Here is a 21,029-nt window from a genome sequence, read left to right on the forward strand (position 1 = left end):
CTACCGCAGCTGCGCGCGCGACGGACCTGGGTTTCTGGAACAGGGCCATCTGCGGAGGAGCCGCCCCGTGTCCGCAAAGCCTCTCCCCAAGAATCGACTGCTTTGGAAGCCACTTGAGCGGAGGGGGTGCCTAAACGACGGGAGTTTCCCATCCCGAAACCACACAGCTCTGTAGCGTCCCTTGACCCTGTCCTCCCTTGCCCCCTTAATCCACCGGGAGGTTAGGGTTTTCTGGGAAGTGTCCTACACTCCTATCCCCACCCTGGATTTACTGAGGGTGAGGCCCTTTTTCTCCAGTCAGTCTGGTGGCTTCCAGAACGAGGCTTTGTCCCCGCCCTCAGCCGGTTTGGGGTTCCCAGGGGGGAAAGAGGGTCCACGTCAGAGAGCATTTCTCCAACAGCTCTTCTGCAGCCCCCCGGGAGCGTCCAGGGCGAAAAGATGTATGGAAAGTTCGCGACGCCCTAGAGAGAGAGGGGGGTGGGGAGAGGAGAGTGGAAAGGAAAAGGGGCCAGGACTGGGAAAGAAGGCGCTGGGAATTACTGGGACTCTTCGCTAAGGCTCGAAAGCAAGGCGCGGACTAGGACTACACAAGCTGGTGGCGGGGGACTGCATACTTTTGTTTTAAAAATATTTTGTTTTTAAAACATTTCAAAGTGAACATTTTTAAACCAGGATGGTTCACCTAAAAAGAGAAGAGCTGGGATGGCCACAAGGGCAAAGCTGAATTGCCCTTGCCGTTTGTATTAGAAAGTGCGCTCCCCGATTTATCGCGGTCTCACCAGGCTCGGCTAATTAATTAGCCCACCTTCTTAATTCATTTACTTTACCTGACTGGTTTTGTAGGCGTTTGAGATTTCGGTCTGTGTAAGACCTGCAGGATAGATCCTCATCTGGCCTGGGAGATACCCTCTTTGGATGAAAAAGGTCCCTGCAAACCAATTAAACTCCAGGAGAGGGGAGGGATCCTGGTGGCTGAGCTGGCCTATTTATCCTTATGGTGGAGGGGGAGGGTGTTAAAGTATGGAGTCTGGAAAGATGAAAGGCTGGGAGGGGTTAGTGTGACGTCTATAGTATGTACTCTCATCGTCAAGCCTATAATATCCCTCTGGATGTGGATATGGCTTTGGATAGAGAGTAGAAAGACCTTTTCAGTTGCTTCCAAAATTCAAGACTGAGAACCTTTCTTGATCTTGGAATCTCAAGGGTGTAATTCTAGGATAACATATAAAGAAGTTTTAGTTCACTTCATGGGGGTAAATATTACCTGAAACAGGCCACCAAGGGAAAGGGAACCCTATGGGATTTTGGAGCATGTCCCTTGGCTTTATGCTTAATTTCATGGAAGATAGCCAAGCCCTGCCATGGCTCATCCCTCTGGCCCCTCATCAGAGATCAAGAACTGAACTGTAAAGACTTAATTCTGAGCTCTTCGTGCTCAGAAAGATCTGGTGAGGTGAAGGATGAAAGAGTGCTAACACAGCTCAAATGTGCCAGCACATTTGCATAGGTTTACCTCCTACCAACCACTCTCCAAGGTGGCCCTTATGCCCATCTTACAGATTAGAAACTGAGGCTCAGATGCAGTACTCTGCACAAGGTCATTAGCTAGGAAAAAAAGCAACAGCACTAAACATACATTCTTTCCACTTACTACACAATTCTGCTTCTTAGAGCAATGGGACTCTTGAGGTCTCATTAATTTCCGGCAGCCAGAATAGGGCTTAAATGGGCTTCAGAACAATTTTGACCAATAACAAGTTAGCAGGCTGGTCTATAACTGAAAGACTATTGGACTCAGAGGTGATAAGTTTATATTGTAGTTTACTGAACATGTGGGGATAACAACATCTACTTCTCCAGGGTCATGAAAGATTGATCTGATGCATGTGAAGGGCTTAGTAAACTGTACAGGTTTAACAGGTTATTATCATCTTTCAAATGAAAGGATGCTTCTTCACATCCACCAGCAACAGGATGAGTTGGGTTTGGTGATGGGATTGCAGGAAAGCATCTACCATGGTCCTTGCACAGGCCTCCAGGCTGCCCCTTGGAAGAGAGAATACAACCAGCCTTGATTGTGGGACCGACGTGAGTGTGGCTAAGTGGAAATAGCCACAGATAATTAGAAGGTCTTACTTCTGGGCTTACAGTTCCAATCTCATTTCAACCATGTTACTCAGGACGACTAAGAATCTCTAGTAGAAGCAGTATTTCAAAGGCAAACACACATAGGGCAGAAGGACATGGGGTAAAGGCCTGAATAATCTAACAAAAGGGCTGCAGTTTGCATTTTATGAACAGCTAATCTGAGATTCTAAACTGAGATTCCCTTGTGGGATTTATACCTCCCATTTCTTGGCATCCCATTCCAAGAAAGATGTTTGGCTTTTAATAATCCTACGAAGGAATGATCTTGGCTAAACCTCAATCCATACTCCTGCCAGCCAGCCAGGCTTCCTGAGGGAGCGCCCTGCCAAATGCCAAGGCTGTGTCTTTGTCTTCCTCTAATGTCAGACTGAGGCCCCAAAGACAAGTTGGTCGGGCATCCCTAGTCCTGCCTCTTGCCCCATCCCCTGTAGCTTCTCTGCAGTGTCTGGCTGTGCTGATCACTCTCCTTGGTTTCCAGGATTCTGTTTTAGCTATTCAATCTCCCAGAAGCACGGTAGCTTGTGGTAAAATTCTCTCCCTGATGGATCTGGTTTGGCATCATGGTTTTTCGTAGCCATATGACCTTGGACAAATAATTTTATTTATTGATCTTAGTTTCTTCATATGTAAAATTGCAATAAAACCACCTATCTCAGTGGTCTTCAAACCTGGATGATCATTAGAATTTACCTGGGGAACTTAAAAATTCATATTCCCAGGCTTTACCCCAGGCCCACTGAATCCAGATTTGAGACTCCTTGACCTACCTACCTCTCAGAAGATTACTGTGAGGATTAAATGAGACAGTGTATGCAAAGTGGGTAACAAATTGCCTGCCATATGCATGTCCAATTAATGGGTGGTTAAAAGTATCAACTTCTTTAATTAATTAATTCAGCAAATATTTACTGAGTGCTTACTATGTGCAAGGCACTGGACTAGGCCCTAAGAATAAGACAAATGTGGTCTCTGCCTAAATGCAGCTGGCATTCTAGTAGAAGGGACAGAGATTAAACAACTAATTATACAATTAATTGCTAATTATAATTGTAGCAAGTTCTCTGAGGGGAATACAAGTTGCTGTGGGGGCATATAACAAAAGGCCTGACCCATGCTGGTGATTCTCAAATCCCTATTTTCAATTTCCAGCTTTAAACTTACATGTCCAACTGCCTATTGGAGATCTCCTCATGAATGCTTGTGGGTCTTCAAACATTTTATATAAAAGCAAACTTATCATCTCCCTCTGAACTCCCCACCCCAAACCACTTCTCCATCCTGATTTTTCTGTCTCATTCATGTTCCTCTGCTTGTGCAATTCTCTCTTTCTGGAATTTACTCCCCTGCCTCCACTTCAGCTATTGAAATCCTACTACTCTTTAAGGCTCAAATGCCTTCTCCTCCATGAAACTTTCGCCTGGTATCCCCACTCTAAAGTGATCTTTTCCTCCCATAAACTTTTCTCCTCCTATCAATAGTCTTTGCAGAACTCACATGGCTCGTAACTGCCTAAAATCTTCTGCTGTAATTATTTTGTGCTTGTCATCACCATACTGGAAGCTCCTTTAGCACAACTCATCTTATACATCTGTGTCCCTTTTTCAGCATCTATCACAGAATTAAACATAGGTGAGGTGAAAAAAAACTGGTTAAAAATAATTTTGTGAATAACAAGTTGGGAAAGGAGTTTGGTGTGACACTGAGGATGTGATCCATAAAAAAACTGATAAATTGTACTTCATCAAAACTTAAAAAAACTTTTGCTCTGCAAAAGACCCTTTTAAGAGGATGGAAAGACAAGCCACAATCTGAGAGAAAATATCTATGAATTACATATCCAATAAAAGACTTTTTTTCTAGAATATATAAAGAACTCTAAGCAACAGTAAGAAAAACATTTTAGAAAATGGGCAAAAGACTTGAACAAACATTTCAACAGAGAGGATATATGGATGGCAAATAAGCTTATGAAAACGTGTTCAACATTACTATCTGTGGTGGATTGGAGCTATGTATGCCGAAAAATGTGCTTAAACTTAATCTATTCCTGTAGGTGTGAACCCATTTTAAGTAGGACCTTTTGATGAGGTCACTTTAGTTAAGGTGTGGCCCAATTCAATCAGGGTAGATCTTAGTCCTATTACTGAAGTCCTTTACAAGCAGGATGAAATTCAGACACACAGAAAGAAATCCATGGGAAGCAAAAAGCTGAAGGGCAGCAAAACCTGGAAGAGAAGGGAGAGGACAAGGGAGGCCTCAATGTGCATTTCTATGTAACAGAGAAGCCAAGGACCAAGGATCACTGGTGACCAGCCCCAGAGTGCCAGTTTTGGGAAGAAAGAATTGCCTTGATGCCTTGATTTGGACTTCTCCTAGCCTCAGAACCATGAGCCAATAAATTTCCGTTGTTTAAGCCAAACCAATACATGGTATTGGCTTTGGCAGCCAGAAAACTAAAACAGTATCCATTAGGAAAATGTGAATGAAACCACAATCAGATGACACTACACACCTACCAGAATGTCTAAAATAAGAAATATTGTCAATACCAAGTGCTGACAAGGATTTAGGGCAAGTGGATCTCTTGTAACATTGTTAGTGGAAATGTAAGATATTGCAGCCACTCTGGAAAACGCTTTGGCAATTTCTTATGAAGTTAATTATGTACCTACCATATGGCATGTCAATCTCACTCGTGGTATTTAGTTCAGAAAAATGAAGCTTATGTTCACCCAAAAACCTGCTAAATTATTTGCAGTAGACAAAAACTAGAAACAACCTAAACATCCTTCAACAGGTAGATGGATAAACAAAACCACAATACATCCATAGAATGAAATATATCCAGTTTGTATTAAGAAGAATGAACTCTTGAGATATGCAACAACTTGGATGACTCTCAAGGGAAATGTGCTGAGTGAAAAAAGCTAATCTCAAAAGGTTACATATTATGTGATTCCAATTATATAACATTCTTGAAGTGACAAAATTTTAGTGATGGAGAACAGATTAATGGTTGACAGGTTAGGGTTGGAAAAGGATGTGACTATAAAGTGAGTTTTTGTGGTGATGGAACAGTTCTGTTACTCAAATTTATATACTTGATGGAAACTCATAGAACTATGTACCAAGAGAGTATGTGAAAACTAATGAAATCCAAATAAGGTCTGTAGTTGAATTAATAATGTTGTGTCAATGTCAGTTTCCTGGTTTTGATAATGTTCTATGGTTACGTAAGATGCTATCATGGGGGAAGCTGGGCTAATGGTACAAGGGAACTCTCTGTACTATTTTTGCACTTTTTTCTGTGTCTTAAACTATCTCAAAGTAAGACATATAAAAATAGACAAATGTTCTTAGGCGGTAAATGCTGAAGTATTTACTGTTTAAATGTCATGGTTTATGTAACTTACTCTCAGATGATTTGGCAAAATGGTTCACACATATAGAGTGGGGAGAAAACACAAATGTGGCAAAAAGTTAACAAGTGGTAAATCTAGGTGAAGGGTGTACAGATACTTATTGTATTAGTCTTTCAACTGACCTCTAGATTTGAAATTATTCAAAATAAAAAGTTAGGAAAATTGATTAATAAGATAAACAAATTTATAGATACTTGAAGTAGGCAAAAAAAAGAGAGAGAGAGAGAGAGAGAGAAAGAGAGAGAGAGAGAGAGAAAGTACTGCACAAATCTGGAATTGAACCAGTGACCTTCAATCTAACACTCTCCCAACTTTGACCAATTGTGAAGCTCTCTCACCCATCCCTCCCACTCAACAATAGAAAATTCCTGTTTTTTCTGAAGTAAAAGAAAAAAGTCAGAATTTACACTCTTTTGGGAGAATTTTAATTATTACTCTGAGCCTTGGTGTTGCCTTAGTCATTTAACAAACATTTACTAATCCTGGTTATATGCCAGCTACTGGAAGTACAGAGATGATTATAGCTAGAGGTGATAAAAAGTGTCACTTTTATCATATTAATTAAAAATTTTTATGTATGTAGAATCACATTATATGCATTATATACTGTTCTGCAGCTTTCTTTTTTCATTTCACAAATCTTAGGCATTTTACCATTTCAGTAATATAAATTTATTTACTTCTTTTTACAGTCAGTGTAGTGTGCAGTTGTATGGATATGACAATTTGTTTAATGAGTCTCTTATTGTTGGACTTTTGTATGGTTTCTAGTTTTTCGCTATTGAAAACAATTAAAAAAGAAAACAGAAAATACATTAACTGGGTGAAATCCAGCCTCTGACTCTACTTTGCCTTATTTACTTGACCAGCCGACCTTTATTGAAGACCTACTATGTGTCCAGCTGCAATGTCTAGCACTCTATGTGTCTTTTTGTGTGGGAGAATAAGACATGAGACATGGTCCCTACCCCAAAAAGTTTACAACTGGTTGAGGAGATATGGCCAATGTTTATAACCTCTTAAGTAACACTATAAAGCAGGATGTATTTGATTACAGACCATACATGCTAAGAACTCAGAAGGAAGCCCACTCCTTTTCTGTGTCTGCTTTTAGCCTAGCTAATTTTTCAACTGAGTTTCTTTAACTTCCATGAAAAAATGCTTATATGAAGATATCATTAAGGAAGGTAGGAAGGATTGTGCCCTATACTTTGGAGGGGAAGGGGATGTTTTTAATTGAAGGAAACTTGGAAGAACATAACATTAAGCTAAGTAGTACTCCTATTTGTCTTTTGTCCATGAAATTTAAACTTTTTCTGTCTACACAGAAGGTAAAATTAAAGAACTATGAGGGAGAGATCTAAGATGGTGGCATAGAGAGGAGTGGAAGCTAAGTAGTCCCCCTGGAACAACTATAAAAAAACCAGAAACAACTAGTAAATAATCTGGAATAACTGCAGGGGGACAAATGTGACCATCCACTCATCATACAGTAACCTGAATTGGGAGTAATGCCCAAGATCACAGCATAAAATCTGTAAGTAAGAACTGTGGATCCAAATCGGGAGACCCCTCCCCCACAGCCCGAGCTACAAGGGGCACAGTTGAGACATAAGGAAAAGGAAATATAGAATGTAAGCTTTGTATCATTGTTGAATCTCTTGTACTTCTTAGCTGCAGTTAATGGGATTGCATAAAAGAATGTTCTTGTTCATGGGAATTGTATATGTGAATTATAGTGTTTATTCAAGGATGTGTGCAGCTATCTCTCATATGTTCAGAAGACAGAGCAATAGATGATGGATGGTAGATAGGGAGAGAGGGAGGGAGGGAGGGAGGGAGGGAAAGAAATAGCGGTCTGAAAACATGTTAAAGTTAGTGGATCAGGGTATCGGGGGGGGAGGGGCCAGGGAGTGCTGGAGTTCTGTGTATGGGGTTTGTATTGTTTTTGCAACACTTTCTATAACTTTGAATTTATTTCAAAATAAAATGTAAAAAAAAAAAGAACTATGAGTCCTTTGGTATGACTCAGTTGATGGTGATACTTCGATCTATGGGTTGTAGATTTGTTAACAAATTTGCATTTAAAGAACTTTGCATTACTTGGTGTATGGCTTGTTTTATTCACTTGTTCCATATTTTTTCTTAGGGCATTTGGGGTTTCTTAGTAACCATTATTATTTGAAATCAATCAAAACAAAAGTGTCTATGTTTTTGCCTTCTCAGTCTCTTGGTATGTAAGCCTATCTAAAAGGCTCTGTATTCCCCACGTTTCCCACCTGCCCCCGCCCGCCATGTCGCTCTCCCCCCCATCATTTCTGCATCCCAGAATTACCTCTTCACTTCCTTACTTCTAAGTCCGAAGCCAGTCTGAATCAGAGTTGTGGGAGCTCCAGGAATAGGAGAAACAGCAAACCTTGTCTGCTAGGTTAAAATTCAGGACTTCGGACAGCTCCCCCAGTCTCTCTGTTGTGCTCAGCCTGTGGATTCTGTCTTTTTAGTCTTCACAGAATATCTGAATGAAAACGAATCTGAGAAACCATTTGGCCCACCTCCTGCCTTTTTTTGATGCCGAGAGAGAGGATCGCATTCCTGTCAGCAAATAGTTCATGGTTATTAACTGCCTAACTGGAGGAGCTACAAAGGGCCTGGAGGACTCCTTTACCTCCAGTGTTTTCTACCCTACGTGTCTACTGATACCTGAAAAAATCCTTCATTTACACTTATCAAACCTATGTGGATCAAGATTTTCTTTCCATGGAAAGACAGAAGGCCTAAATACAGATATACGCTAGGAGGGGGACCAAAGGGACTTAAGTTTAAATGACAAAATAACTCCTCCTAAGGGCTGGTCTCTATGGGGAATAGAGGAAGAGAGAATACCAAAGCACTGGGGGCCTGAAAGGGGCTGAGAGGGGGTGGAAGAATGGTATGGGAGAAAGATGAAGTCAGGGAACTCTAGGATCTCTGAAGGCAGACTTGGGGAGCTCCATACTGTTCTTGCAAGTGTGCTCTGAGCACACAATCAAAGAAGAAGCCTCACACTTCCCTAAAATGAGAATAATGAATCTTACTGCTTCCTTTTTAGGTGGACATAGAAAAGTCACTCAATTCATTTTCAAAACATATTTATGTGATGATTTAGTGCATATTGTCTTCTTTTGTTCCTCACAACAAACTTAGGAATAACAGCATAGGTTTTGTTATCCCCATTTTCCAAATGAATAAACTGAGGCAGAGAGGACAGTTGACTAGACCAAAGTGACACAACTAGAAAATGGCAAAGCTAGGTCTTGAACCCAGTTTCTCCGGCTCCAATCAGGTACCCTTTCCATCACACTGCCTCTCTGACAGGGTTTTGTGGTTGCAAAGAACAGAGATTCACTTAGGCCACAAGAAGTAATGGGGAATTATTGTAAGTAACCCTGTGGAATTAAGGAAGACATAAATCTCACCCACATGGCTTGAAGTTCAGCAACAGCCATATGGCTGGGCTTGTTGGGACTTAAATACTGTTTGGAATCTGATCAGCACAACTCTAGGGACCAAAATTTCTTTTGACCCCTTAGTGTCAGGAATTTGCTATTTGATGATTCTTAGCCTTTATATATTCTCAGCTTCCACAGCTCCTATCTGTTCTAGCACTACTGACCAACTACTTCTTTACCCTGTGAAAACCAACTTTCAGGCTTTTGCTGACTCCATATTTCATAATCTCAATGATATGTTGTCTTTTCTCCCTGTGTGCCCTTCATCTCCTGCTCCCAGGAGCTGACAAAATCTCTCTAAAAATATCTGATTCTATTTTTTTTATCTTCATTTTATTGAGATATATTCACATACCACGCAGTCACACAAAACAAATCGCACTTTCGATTGTTCACAGTACCATTACATAGTTGTACATTCATCACCTAAATCAATCCCTGACACCTTCATTAGCACACACACAAAAATAACAAGAATAATAATTAGAGTGAAAAAGAGCAATTGAAGTAAAAAAGAACACTGGGTACCTTTGTCTGTTTGTTTCCTTCCCCTATTTTTCTACTCATCCATCCATAAACTAGACAAAGTGGAGTGTGGTCCTTATGGCTTTCCCAATCCCATTGTCACCCCTCATAAGCTACATTTTTATACAACTGTCTTCGAGATTCATGGGTTCTGGGTTGTAGTTTGATAGTTTCAGGTATCCACCACCAGCTACCCCAATTCTTTAGAACCTAAAAAGGGTTGTCTAAAGTGTGCATAAGAGTGCCCACCAGAGTGACCTCTCGGCTCCTTTTGGAATCTCTCTGCCACTGAAGCTTATTTCATTTCCTTTCACATCCCCCTTTTGGTCAAGAAGATGTTCTCCGTCCCACGATGCCAGGTCTACATTCCTCCCCAGGAGTCATATTCCACATTGCCAGGGAGATTCACTCCCCTGGGTGTCTGATCCCACGTAGGGGGGAGGGCAGTGATTTCACCTTTCAAGCTGGCTTAGCTAGAGAGACAGGGCCACATCTGAGCAACAAAGAGGCATTTGGGAGGAGGCTCTTAGGCACAATTATAGGGAGGCCTAGCCTCTCCTTTGCAGCAACCGTCTTCCCAAGGGTAAAACCTACGGTAGAGGGCTCAACCCATCAAACCACCAGTTCCCTATGTCTGTGGTCATGTTAGCAACCATCGAGGTGGGGTAGGCCAATACCCCTGCATTCTCCACAGGCTCCTCAAGGGGGCACTACATCTTTTTTTTCTTGTTTTTCTTTTCTTTTTTTTTTTTTTTTAACTTTCCCTTCTTTTTTTTTTTTTTTTTTTATTATAATTTTATTGAGATATAGTCACATACCACGCAGTCATACAAAACAAATTGTACTTTCGATTGTTTACAGTACCATTACATAGTTGTACATTCATCACCTAAATCAATCCCTGACATCTTCATTAGCACACACACAAAAATAACAAGAATAATAATTAGAGTGAAAAAGAGCAATTGAAGTAAAAAAGAACACTGGGTACCTTTGTCTGTTTGTTTCCTTCCCCTACTTTTCTACACATCCATCCATAAACTAGACAAAGTGGAGTTTGGTCCTTATGGCATTCCCAATCCCACTGTCACCCCTCATAAGCTACATTTTTATACAACTGTCTTCGAGATTCATGGGTTCTGGGTTGTAGTTTAATAGTTTCAGGTATCCACCACCAGCTACCCCAATTCTTTAGAACCTAAAAAAGGTTGTCTAAAGTGTGCGTAAGAGTGCCCACCAGAGTGATCTCTCGGCTCGTTTTGGAATCTCTCTGCCACTGAAGCTTATTTCATTTCCTTTCACATCCCCCTTTTGGTCAAGAAGATGTTCTCCATCCCACGATGCCGGGTCTACATTCCTCCCCGGGAGTCATATTCCACGTTGCCAGGGAGATTCACTTCCCTGGGTGTCTGATCCCACGTAGGGGGGAGGGCAGTGATTTCACCTTTCAAGTTGGCTTAGCCAGAGAGAGAGGGCCACATCTGAGCAACAAGAGGCATTCAGGAGGAGACTCTTAGGCACAAATACAGGGAGGCCTAGCCTCTCCTTTGCAGCAACCGTCTTCCCAAGGGTAAAACTTATGGTAGAGGGCTCAACCCATCAAACCACCAGTCCCCTATGTCTGTGGTCATGTTAGCAACCATGGAGGTGGGGTAGGCGAATACCCCTGCATTCTCCACAGGCTCCTCAAGGGGGCACTACATCTTTTTTTTTTTTTCCCTTGTTTGTCTTTTTTCTTTTTTTTTTTTTTTTTTAACTTTCCCTTCTTTTTTAAATCAACTGTATGAAAAAAAAAGTTAAAAAGAAAACAAACATACAATAAAAGAACATTTCAAAGAGACCATAGCAAGGGAGTAAGAAAAAGACAACTAACCTAAGATAACTGCTTAACTTCCAACATGTTCCTACTTTACCCCAAGAAAGTTACATACTATAGCAACATTTCAGTGAACTTGTTCCTACTACATCCATCAGAAATTAACAGACCATAGTCATTTCTGGGCATCCCCAGAACGTTAAATAGCTTATCTGTTCTTCTTGGATTATTGTTCCCCCTTCCTTAATTGCTCTCTACTGCTAGTTCCCCTACATTCTACATTATAAACCATTTGTTTTACATTTTTCAAAGTTCACATTAGTGGTAGCATATAATATTTCTCTTTTTGTGCCTGGCTTATTTCGCTCAGCATTATGTCTTCAAGGTTCATCCATGTTGTCATATGTTTCATGAGGTCGTTCCTTCTTACTGCCGCGTAGTATTCCATCGTGTGTATATACCACATTTTATTTATCCACTCATCTGTTGAAGGACATTTGGGTTGTTTCCATCTCTTGGCAATTATGAATAATGCTGCTATGAACATTGGCGTGCAGATATCTGTTCATGTCACTGCTTTCCGACCTTCCAGGTATATACCGAGAAGTGCAATCGCTGGATCGAATGGTAACTCTATATCTAGTTTTCTAAGGAACTGCCAGACTGACTTCCAGAGTGGCTGAACCATTATACGTCCCACCAACAATGAATGAGAGTTCCAATTTCTCCACATCCTCTCCAGCATTTGTAGTTTCCTGTTTGTTTAATGGTAGCCATTCTAACCGGTGTTAGATGGTATCTCATTGTGGTCTTAATTTGCATCTCTCTAATAGCTAGTGAAGCTGAACATTTTTTCATGTGTTTCTTGGCCATTTGTATTTCTTCTTCAGAGAACTGTCTTTTCATATCTTTTGCCCATTTTATAATTGGGCTGTCTGTACTATTGTCATTGAGTTGTAGGATTTCTTTATATATGCAAGATATCAGTCTTTTGTCAGATACATGGTTTCCAAAAATCTTTTCCCATTGAGTTGGCTGCCTCTTTACCTTTTTGAGAAATTCCTTTGAGGTGCAGAAACTTCTAAGCTTGAGGAGTTCCCATTTCTCTATTTTTTCTTTTGTTGCTTGTGCTTTGGGTGTAAAGTCTAGGAAGTGGCCGCCTAATACAAGGTCTTGAAGATGTTTTCCTACATTATCTTCTAGGAGTTTTATGGTACTTTCATTTATATTGAGATCTTTGGTCCATTTTGAGTTAATTTTTGTGTAGGGGGTCTGATTCTATTTTATGATTGGCCTGATGATCTCCAATCATCTCATGCCATGCTGCCTCATAAACCACCTGCCTACCTAAAAATTGGCTGCCCTTGAGTCGAGCATCTTCTCCTGCTCCAATCAGCTGTGGCTGGGACGGTATGTCACATGCTATCGAACATGGGTCCAAATGGTAAAGACCCACCTCTCTCAGGAGGTGCTTGGAATCATGCAGACAGGTGCCCAGAAAGTCATTGACTTCATCCTTCTTTATTGGCCCTCCCACGCTCTGTTTTCAGGCTATTGTATTTCAACCCCTATTGCCTGCATCTACTTCTGTGACTTCACAAATCATGAGCAGAAGTGAATGTCTGAGTTGGTTTTAGATTATAAAAATAATTGCCATATGGTGATGTGTAGTTTGGAATTGCTTACATCAAGCTGTCTCCTTGCAGTTTCTGAATGGGGTAGTTTATTTCAAGACTGAAAATCTGTTTTCAGTTCTCTTGCTAATTCTATGGTAAGAAGAAGGCTGACATTCAGAACTAGTGGCCAGGGCACACAGAGGTGTTAGCAAATCCATGAGGGAGATCCGAGTTCCTATGTGCTATAAGAAAAAGGACTGGACTGTGGGAGTCAGGCCAGCCCCAGTTCTGTAACTGTGGCAGAGAGTATAGTGCTTACAAAATATCACGTAAATATCTAATGCCCCTCACCCCACTACATATTTCAGCCTTCCTTGTAGATAGGCTGGGCCGTGTGACTAATTCTGGGCAATGGGCTGTGAGAGGAAGTGGTATATGTCTCCACACCCTCTCTTCCTGGAATGCATTTTAAGTTGGCGGAACCTACAAATAGAAGCAGACTTGATCCCTGAGTCATTATTTGGAAAGGTACTGCTCTGTGTAGCTTCCTGACCTGCAGAAGACTTTGTGTAAAGGGGAGACAAAACTCTCTGGGTTAAGCCCTGGAGACTTTGGGATTTGATGGTTACTGCAGCATAACCTAGAATCATCTGACTAATATAGTCACTAACCAACAGTTAGTTGTGACCTTGGGCAACTAACATTATTTTTATTTTTATTTTTTTCTGGGCATAGATTTTTTGTTTTGTTTTGTTTTGTTTTGTTTATGAAACAAATCGTACATTCGATTGTTCACAGTACCATTACATAGTTGTACATTCATCACCTAAATCAATCCCTGACATCTTCATTAGCACACACACAAAAATAACAAGAATAATAATTAAGCAACTAACATTATATATCCAGTATCTTCCTCTTCTGAAACCTGAGATATTTGCCCCCAGATAATCTTAAGGTTGACCTTCTAAGATTCTTTGATTCCTAATTGACTATGTCCTGTTGAAGTTTCCTGGGTAAGGTTTATATCCCCTCTTTTCCATTCTTACTACCACTGAGGCATATTATTCTTCACTCAAGCCATTCCAAAACCCTCCTAATTGGCCCCCCATGTCCCCAGGCTTATGCATTTCAGCCTTCCCCACTGACTCAGTATAGATCTTGGAACCCTCTTCCTCAAAAGGCTTCACTGGCTCCTCACTGCCTGCTGAACAGAATCCATGTGAGGTCTGACATTCTAGGTCCTTGACAATCTGTGGTTGCTTATTTGTGCAGAGTTCTTTCTCCGTGACTGTACTGTGGGCTTCTTGAGGCCCAGTAACATGTTTGATTTAGTTTGTAGCCTCCCACGTAGCAAATACCTGTTGAAGTAGAAGGTCAAATAACTCTCCAAACTAGGAATGAAGCCCTAATAAAATGATAGAAACTTCCAACTGAATTGTAATGATGATGTTTGCCAGTAGCACATCTATTGGCAACACACAGAACATGTGTGTGTTAAGATGTAGAATATGTCTGTGTTAAAAACCTTATTCCACCTTGATTGAGGATTATTTGAAAAGCATTGTTTCAGTAAGAGAGATGAGGACATTACAAAGACGTAAAAATAGGTCCCTGCCATGGCTGAAGGTTGGAGGGGTGGGGATATGGGGGTTTGGTGGGAATATGTGCAGGAAGTAGTTTGTTTAACATTGTTGCAGAATAACAGCTGCAGAGTCCAGCAACCAAGTCCTAAAGTGCCTTCCCGGGAACATGATTTGAATTGGTCCTGGTGTAACCCTCTGTGCCAGTTTGGATGTATTATGGCCCCCAAAATGCCATTATACAATGCAATCTTGTGGGGGCAGATTGGTTAATCTTTTTGATTAAGGTGTGACCTTTTGATCAGATGTTTCCATGGAGATATGCCACCCAACTGTGGATGATAACTTTGATTGGATAATTTCCATGGAGGTGTGGCCCCACCCATTCAGCGTGGGCCTTGATTAGTTTACTAGAGCACTACATAAGCTCAGACAGAAGGAGCGAGCTTGCTACAGCCAAGAGGATACTTTAAAGAACACACAGAACTGAGAAGAGGAGCTGCAGATGAGAGACAGTTTGAAGATGGCTGTTGAAAGCAGACTGTTGCTCCAGAGAAGCTAAGAGAGGAAAAACTCCCCAAGAGCAACTAAGAGTGACATTTTTGAGGAACTGCAGCCTAGAGAAGAACATCCTGGGAGAAAGCCATTTTGAAACCAGAACTCTGGAGCAGATGCCAGCCATGTGCCTGCCCAGCTAACAGAGGTTTTTGGACACCATTGGCCATTCTCCAGTGAAGGTATTTGATTGTTGATGACTTACCTTGGACACTTTATGGTCTTAAGACTGTAACTTTGTAACCATATAGACTCCCTTTTAAAAGCTGTTCAATTCCTTGTGTTTTACAAAAAGGCAGCATTAGCAAACTGGAACACCCTCATTCACAAGAAATATATGATATGGACCCCACTGACTTCACCCCTAGTGCTCCTGGTGGGCCCAGAATACATGCAGAGGAGGAAAAGGTGAAATGGGAAAAGTGAAAGAAAAGAGGGAGGGATAAAAAGTGAAGAAGGAAGTAAGAGTGAAGGAAGTACATTAACAAAAAAAATCTAACTTTTACATCCCACTTCTTATTTAAAATAGCATTTTCACAAGAATCTTATGAGGTGGTATATTAGTTTCCTAGGGCTAATGTTCTGGTTTGCTAATGCTGCCATTATGCAAAATACCAGAAATGGATTGGCTTTTATAAAGGGGGTTTATTTGGTTACAAAGTTTCAGTTCTAGGGCCATAAAAATGTCCAACAAGAAAATACCCTCACTGAAGAACAGTGGATGGAGTCTGAAAACCTCTGTTAGCTGGGAAGGCATGTGGTTGGCAACTGCTCTGGGGCTCTGGTTTCAAAATGGCCTTCTCAAAAATGTCTCTGGGCTTGTCTCTCTTAGCTTCTCCAGAGCAAATTCTGGGCTAGTATCTTCAAAGCTTCAGCAAACAACACTGTTGGCTTCCTAGTGTAACATTTGTGTGTCCTGGCTTAGCATACCCTGGGGCATTTTCCTCTGTCTGTTCTCTGTGAGAGCTCCCTTTAAAGTACTCCAGTAAACTAATCAAGACCTACCCTGAATGGGCGGGGTCAAATCTCCATGGAAACATTCAATCAACAAGTCAAACCCTAATCAAAAAGATTAATCAATCTGCCCCTACAAGATTGCATTAAGGAATATGGCTTTTTCTGGGGGACATAATATATACAAACTGGCTCAGCTACCATAACAGAGTACCACAAACTTGGTGGCTTGAAACAACAGAAATATATTCTCTCACAGTTCTGGAGACTGGAAGTTCAAAATCAAGGTGTCAACAGGCCATGATCTCTCTATAGGCTGTAGAGGAGAAATCCTCTTTTGCTTCTTCCTGGCTTTTGGTGGTGGCTGGCAATCCTTCGTGGTCCATGGCATGTCGTGCATAACTCCAGTCTCTGTCTCCATCACATGACCTTCTCGCCCATGGGTCTGTGTATGTCTTTTCTCCTTTTCTTATAAGGACACCGGTCATACTGGATTAGGCCCATTCTAATTCAGTAAGACCTCATCCTAACTGATTACATCTGCAAAGACCCTATTTCCAAAAAAGGTCATTTTACACATCTAGGCATTAGGACTTCAACAGAACTTTTTTTTTTTAATTCACTTTATTGCGATATATTCACATACCATGCAGTCATACAAAAAAAAGTGTACATTCAGTTGTTCAAAGTACCACCACATAGTTGTGCATTCATCACCAAAAGCAATCCCTGACACCTTCATTACCATACCCACAAAAATAACAAGAATAAAAATTAAAGTGAAAAAGAGCAATTAAAGTAAAAAAGAACACTGGGTGCCTTTGTTTCTTTGTTTGTTTGCTTCCTTCCCCAATTTTTCTACTCATCCCTCCATAAACTAGACAAAGGGGAGTGTGGTCCATATGGCTTTCCCAATCCCATTGTCACCCCTCATAAGCTACATTGTTATACAATAGTCTTCAAGATTCATGGGTTCTGGGTTGTAGTTTGATAGTTTCAGGTATTTACTGCTAGCTACTCCAGTTCACTAGAACCTAAAAATGTTGTCTATATTGTGCGTAACAGTGCCCACCAGAGTGACCTCTTGGCTCCTTTTAGAATCTCTCTGCCACTGATGCTTATTTCATTTCCTTTCACATCCTCCTTTTGGTCAAGAAGACGCTCTCCATCCCAAGATGCCATGTCTAGATTCCTCCTCAGGAGTCATCTTCCACTCAACATAACTTTTTGAGGGACACAATTCAACCCATAACAGGTGGCTATTAATATTTTCATTCTGCTGATGGGAAAAAGGGCAAGAGAGGTTAAGTAATTTGTCCCAGGTCACATATCCTGGTTTCTAACTAAGGATCTTGTACTGTGTTCTCCACTGCACCATTTGTCTCTGTCTCTCCACCAACAGAAAGTACCTCAACTCCAGTAATATTGGTTCGTTCTCCCAGTTTAAAATACTATTTAAAAGACTCTTTAAAATCTTGAAGCCTCAGGGGTGAGGTTTGGAAAATGCAAGATGAGCTTGGAACATCTTGTAGTTTCAGAAAGAAAGGAAGTTCTGGGGCTGGGAGAGCTGGATATGCATATCCAAAAGAATGAGAGGAGGCGGGGTAAGATGGCAGACTGGTGAGCTGTATGTTTTAGTTACTCCTCCAGGAAAGTAGGTAGAAAGCCAGGAACTGCGTGGACTGGACACCACAGAGTAATCTGACTTTGGGCATACTTCATACAACACTCATGAAAACATGGAACTGCTGAGATCAGCGAAATCTGTAAGTTTTTGCGGCCAGGGGACCCGCGCCCCTCCCTGCCAGGCTCAGTCCCGTGGGAGGAGGGGCAGTCAGCTCCGGGAAGGAGAAGGGAGAACTGCAGTGGCAGCCCTTATGGGAAACTCATTCTACTGATCCAAACTCCAACCATAGATAGACTGAGACCAGACACCAGAGAATCTGAGAGCAGCCAGCCCAGCAGAGAGGAGACAGGCATAGAGAAAAAAAACAACACGAAAAACTCCAAAATAAAAGTGGAGGATTTTTGGAGTTCTGGTGACCATAGAAAGGGGAAGGGCAGAGCTCAGGCCCGAGCTCAGGCCCTGAGGCGCATATGCAAATCCCAAAGAAAAGCTGATCTCTCTGCCCTGTGGACCTTTCCTTAATGGCCCTGGTTGCTTTGTCTCTTAGCATTTCAATAACCCATTAGATCTCTGAGGAGGGCCCTTTTTTTTTTTTTTTTTTTTTTAATCCTTTTTTCTTTTTCTAAAACAATTACTCTAAGAAGCCCAATACAGAAAGCTTCAAAGACTTGCAATTTGGGCAGGTCAAGTCAAGAGCAGAACTAAGAGAGCTCTGAGACAAAACGTAATAATCCAGTGGCTGAAAAAATTCACTAAACACCATAACTTCCCAAGAAAAGGGGGGTGTCCGCTCACAGCCATCATCCTGGTGGACAGGAAACACTCCTGCCCATCGCCAGCCCCATAGCCCAGAGCTGCCCCAGACAACCCAGTGTGACGGAAGTGCTTCAAATAACAGGCACACACCACAAAACTGGGCATGGACATTAGCCTTCCCTGCAACCTCAGCTGATTGTCCCAGAGTTGGGAAGATAGTGCAGTGTGAATTAACAAAGCCCCATTCAGCCATCATTTCAGCAGACTGGGAGCCTCCCTACACAGCCCAGCAGCCCAGAACTGCCCTGGGGGGACGGCACTCACCTGTGACATAGTACAGTCATCCCTCAACAGAGGACCCGGGGTGCATGGCCTGGAAGAGGGGCCCACTTGCAAGTCTCAGGAGCCATACGCCAATACCAAGGACTTGTGGGTCAGTGGCAGAGACAAACTGTGGCAGGACTGAACTGAAAGATTAGACTATTGCAGCAGCTTTAAAACTCTAGGATCACCAGGGAGATTTGATTATTAGAGCCACCCCCCCTCCCTGACTGCCCAGAAACACGCCCCATATACAGGGCAGGCAACACCAACTACCCACGCAAGCTTTGTACACCAATTGGACCCCACAAGACTCACTCCCCCAGTCACCAAAAAGGCTAAACAGGGGAGAACTGGCTTGTGGAGAACAGGTGGCTCGTGGACGCCACCTGCTGGTTAGTTAGAGAAAGTGTACTCCACGAAGCTGTAGATCTGATAAATTAGAGATAAGGACTTCAATTGGTCTACACATCCTAAAAGAACCCTATCAAGTTCAGCAAATGCCAAGAGGCCAAAAACAACAGAAAATTATAAAGCATATGAAAAAACCAGACTATATGGATAACCCAAGCCCAAGCACCCAAATCAAAAGACCAGAAGAGACACAGCACCTAGAGCAGCTACTCAAAGAACTAAAGACGAACAATGAGACCATAGTACGGGATACGAAGGAAATCAAGAAGACTCTAGAAGAGCATAAAGAAGACATTGCAAGACTAAATAAAAAAATGGATGATCTTATGGAAATTAAAGAAACTGTTGACCAAATTAAAAAGATTCTGGACACTCATAGTACAAGACTAGAGGAAGTTGAACAACGAATCAGTGACCTCGAAGATGACAGAATGGAAAATGAAAGCATAAAAGAAAGAATGGGGAAAAAAATTGAAAAAATCGAAATGGACCTCAGGGATATGATAGATAATATGAAACGTCCGAATATAAGACTCATTGGTGTCCCAGAAGGGGAAGAAAAGGGTAAAGGTCTAGGAAGAGTATTCAAAGAAATTGTTGGGGAAACTTCCCAAATCTTCTAAACAACATAACTACACAAATCATAAATGCTCAGTGAACTCCAAATAGAATAAATCCAAATAAACCCACTCCGAGACATATACTGATCACACTGTCAAACACAGAAGAGAAGGAGCAAGTTCTGAAAGCAGCAAGAGAAAAGCAATTCACCACATACAAAGGAAACAGCATAAGACTAAGTAATGACTACTCAGCAGCCACCATGGAGGGAAGAAGGCAGTGGCACGATATATTTAAAATTCTGAGTGAGAAAAATTTCCAGCCAAGAATACTTTATCCAGCAAAGCTCTCCTTCAAATTTGAGGGGGAGCTTAAATTTTTCACAGACAAACAAATGCTGAGAGAATTTGCTAACAAGAGACCTGCCCTACTGGAGATACTCAAGGGAGCCCTACAGACAGAGAAACAAAGAAAGGACAGAGAGACTTGGAGAAAAGTTCAGTACTAAAGAGATTTGGTATGGGTACAATAAAGGATATTAATAAACAGAGGGGAAAAATATGACAAACATAAACCAAAGGATAAGATGGCTGATTCAAGAAATGCCTTCACGGTTATAACGTTGAATGTAAATGGATTAAACTCCCCAATTAAAAGATATAGATTCGCAGAATGGATCAAAAAAAATGAACCATTAATATGTTGCATACAAGAGACTCATCTTAGACACAGGGACACAAAGAAACTGAAAGTGAAAGGATGGAAAAAAACATTTCATGCAAGCTACAGCCAAAAGAAAGCAGGTGTAGCAATATTAATCTCAGATAAAATAGACTTCAAATGCAGGGATGTTTTGAGAGACAAAGAAGGCCACTACGTACTAATAAAAGGGGCAATTCAGCAAGAAGAAATAACAATCGTAAATGTCTATGCACCCAATCAAGGTGCCACAAAATACATGAGAGAAACACTGGCAAAACTAAAGGAAGCAATTGATGTTTCCACAATAATTGTGGGAGACTTCAACACATCACTCTCTCCTATAGATAGATCAACCAGACAGAAGACCAATAAGGAAATTGAAAACCTAAACAATGTGATAAATGAATTAGATTTAACAGACATATACAGGACATTACATCCCAAATCACCAGGATACACATACTTTTCTAGTGCTCATGGAACTTTCTCCAGAATAGATCATATGCTGGGACATAAAACAAGCCTCAATAAATTTAAAAAG

The sequence above is a fragment of the Choloepus didactylus genome, chromosome 15 (genome assembly GCF_015220235.1).
Source record: "Choloepus didactylus isolate mChoDid1 chromosome 15, mChoDid1.pri, whole genome shotgun sequence".
In the NCBI taxonomy this organism is placed as follows: domain Eukaryota; kingdom Metazoa; phylum Chordata; class Mammalia; order Pilosa; family Megalonychidae; genus Choloepus; species Choloepus didactylus.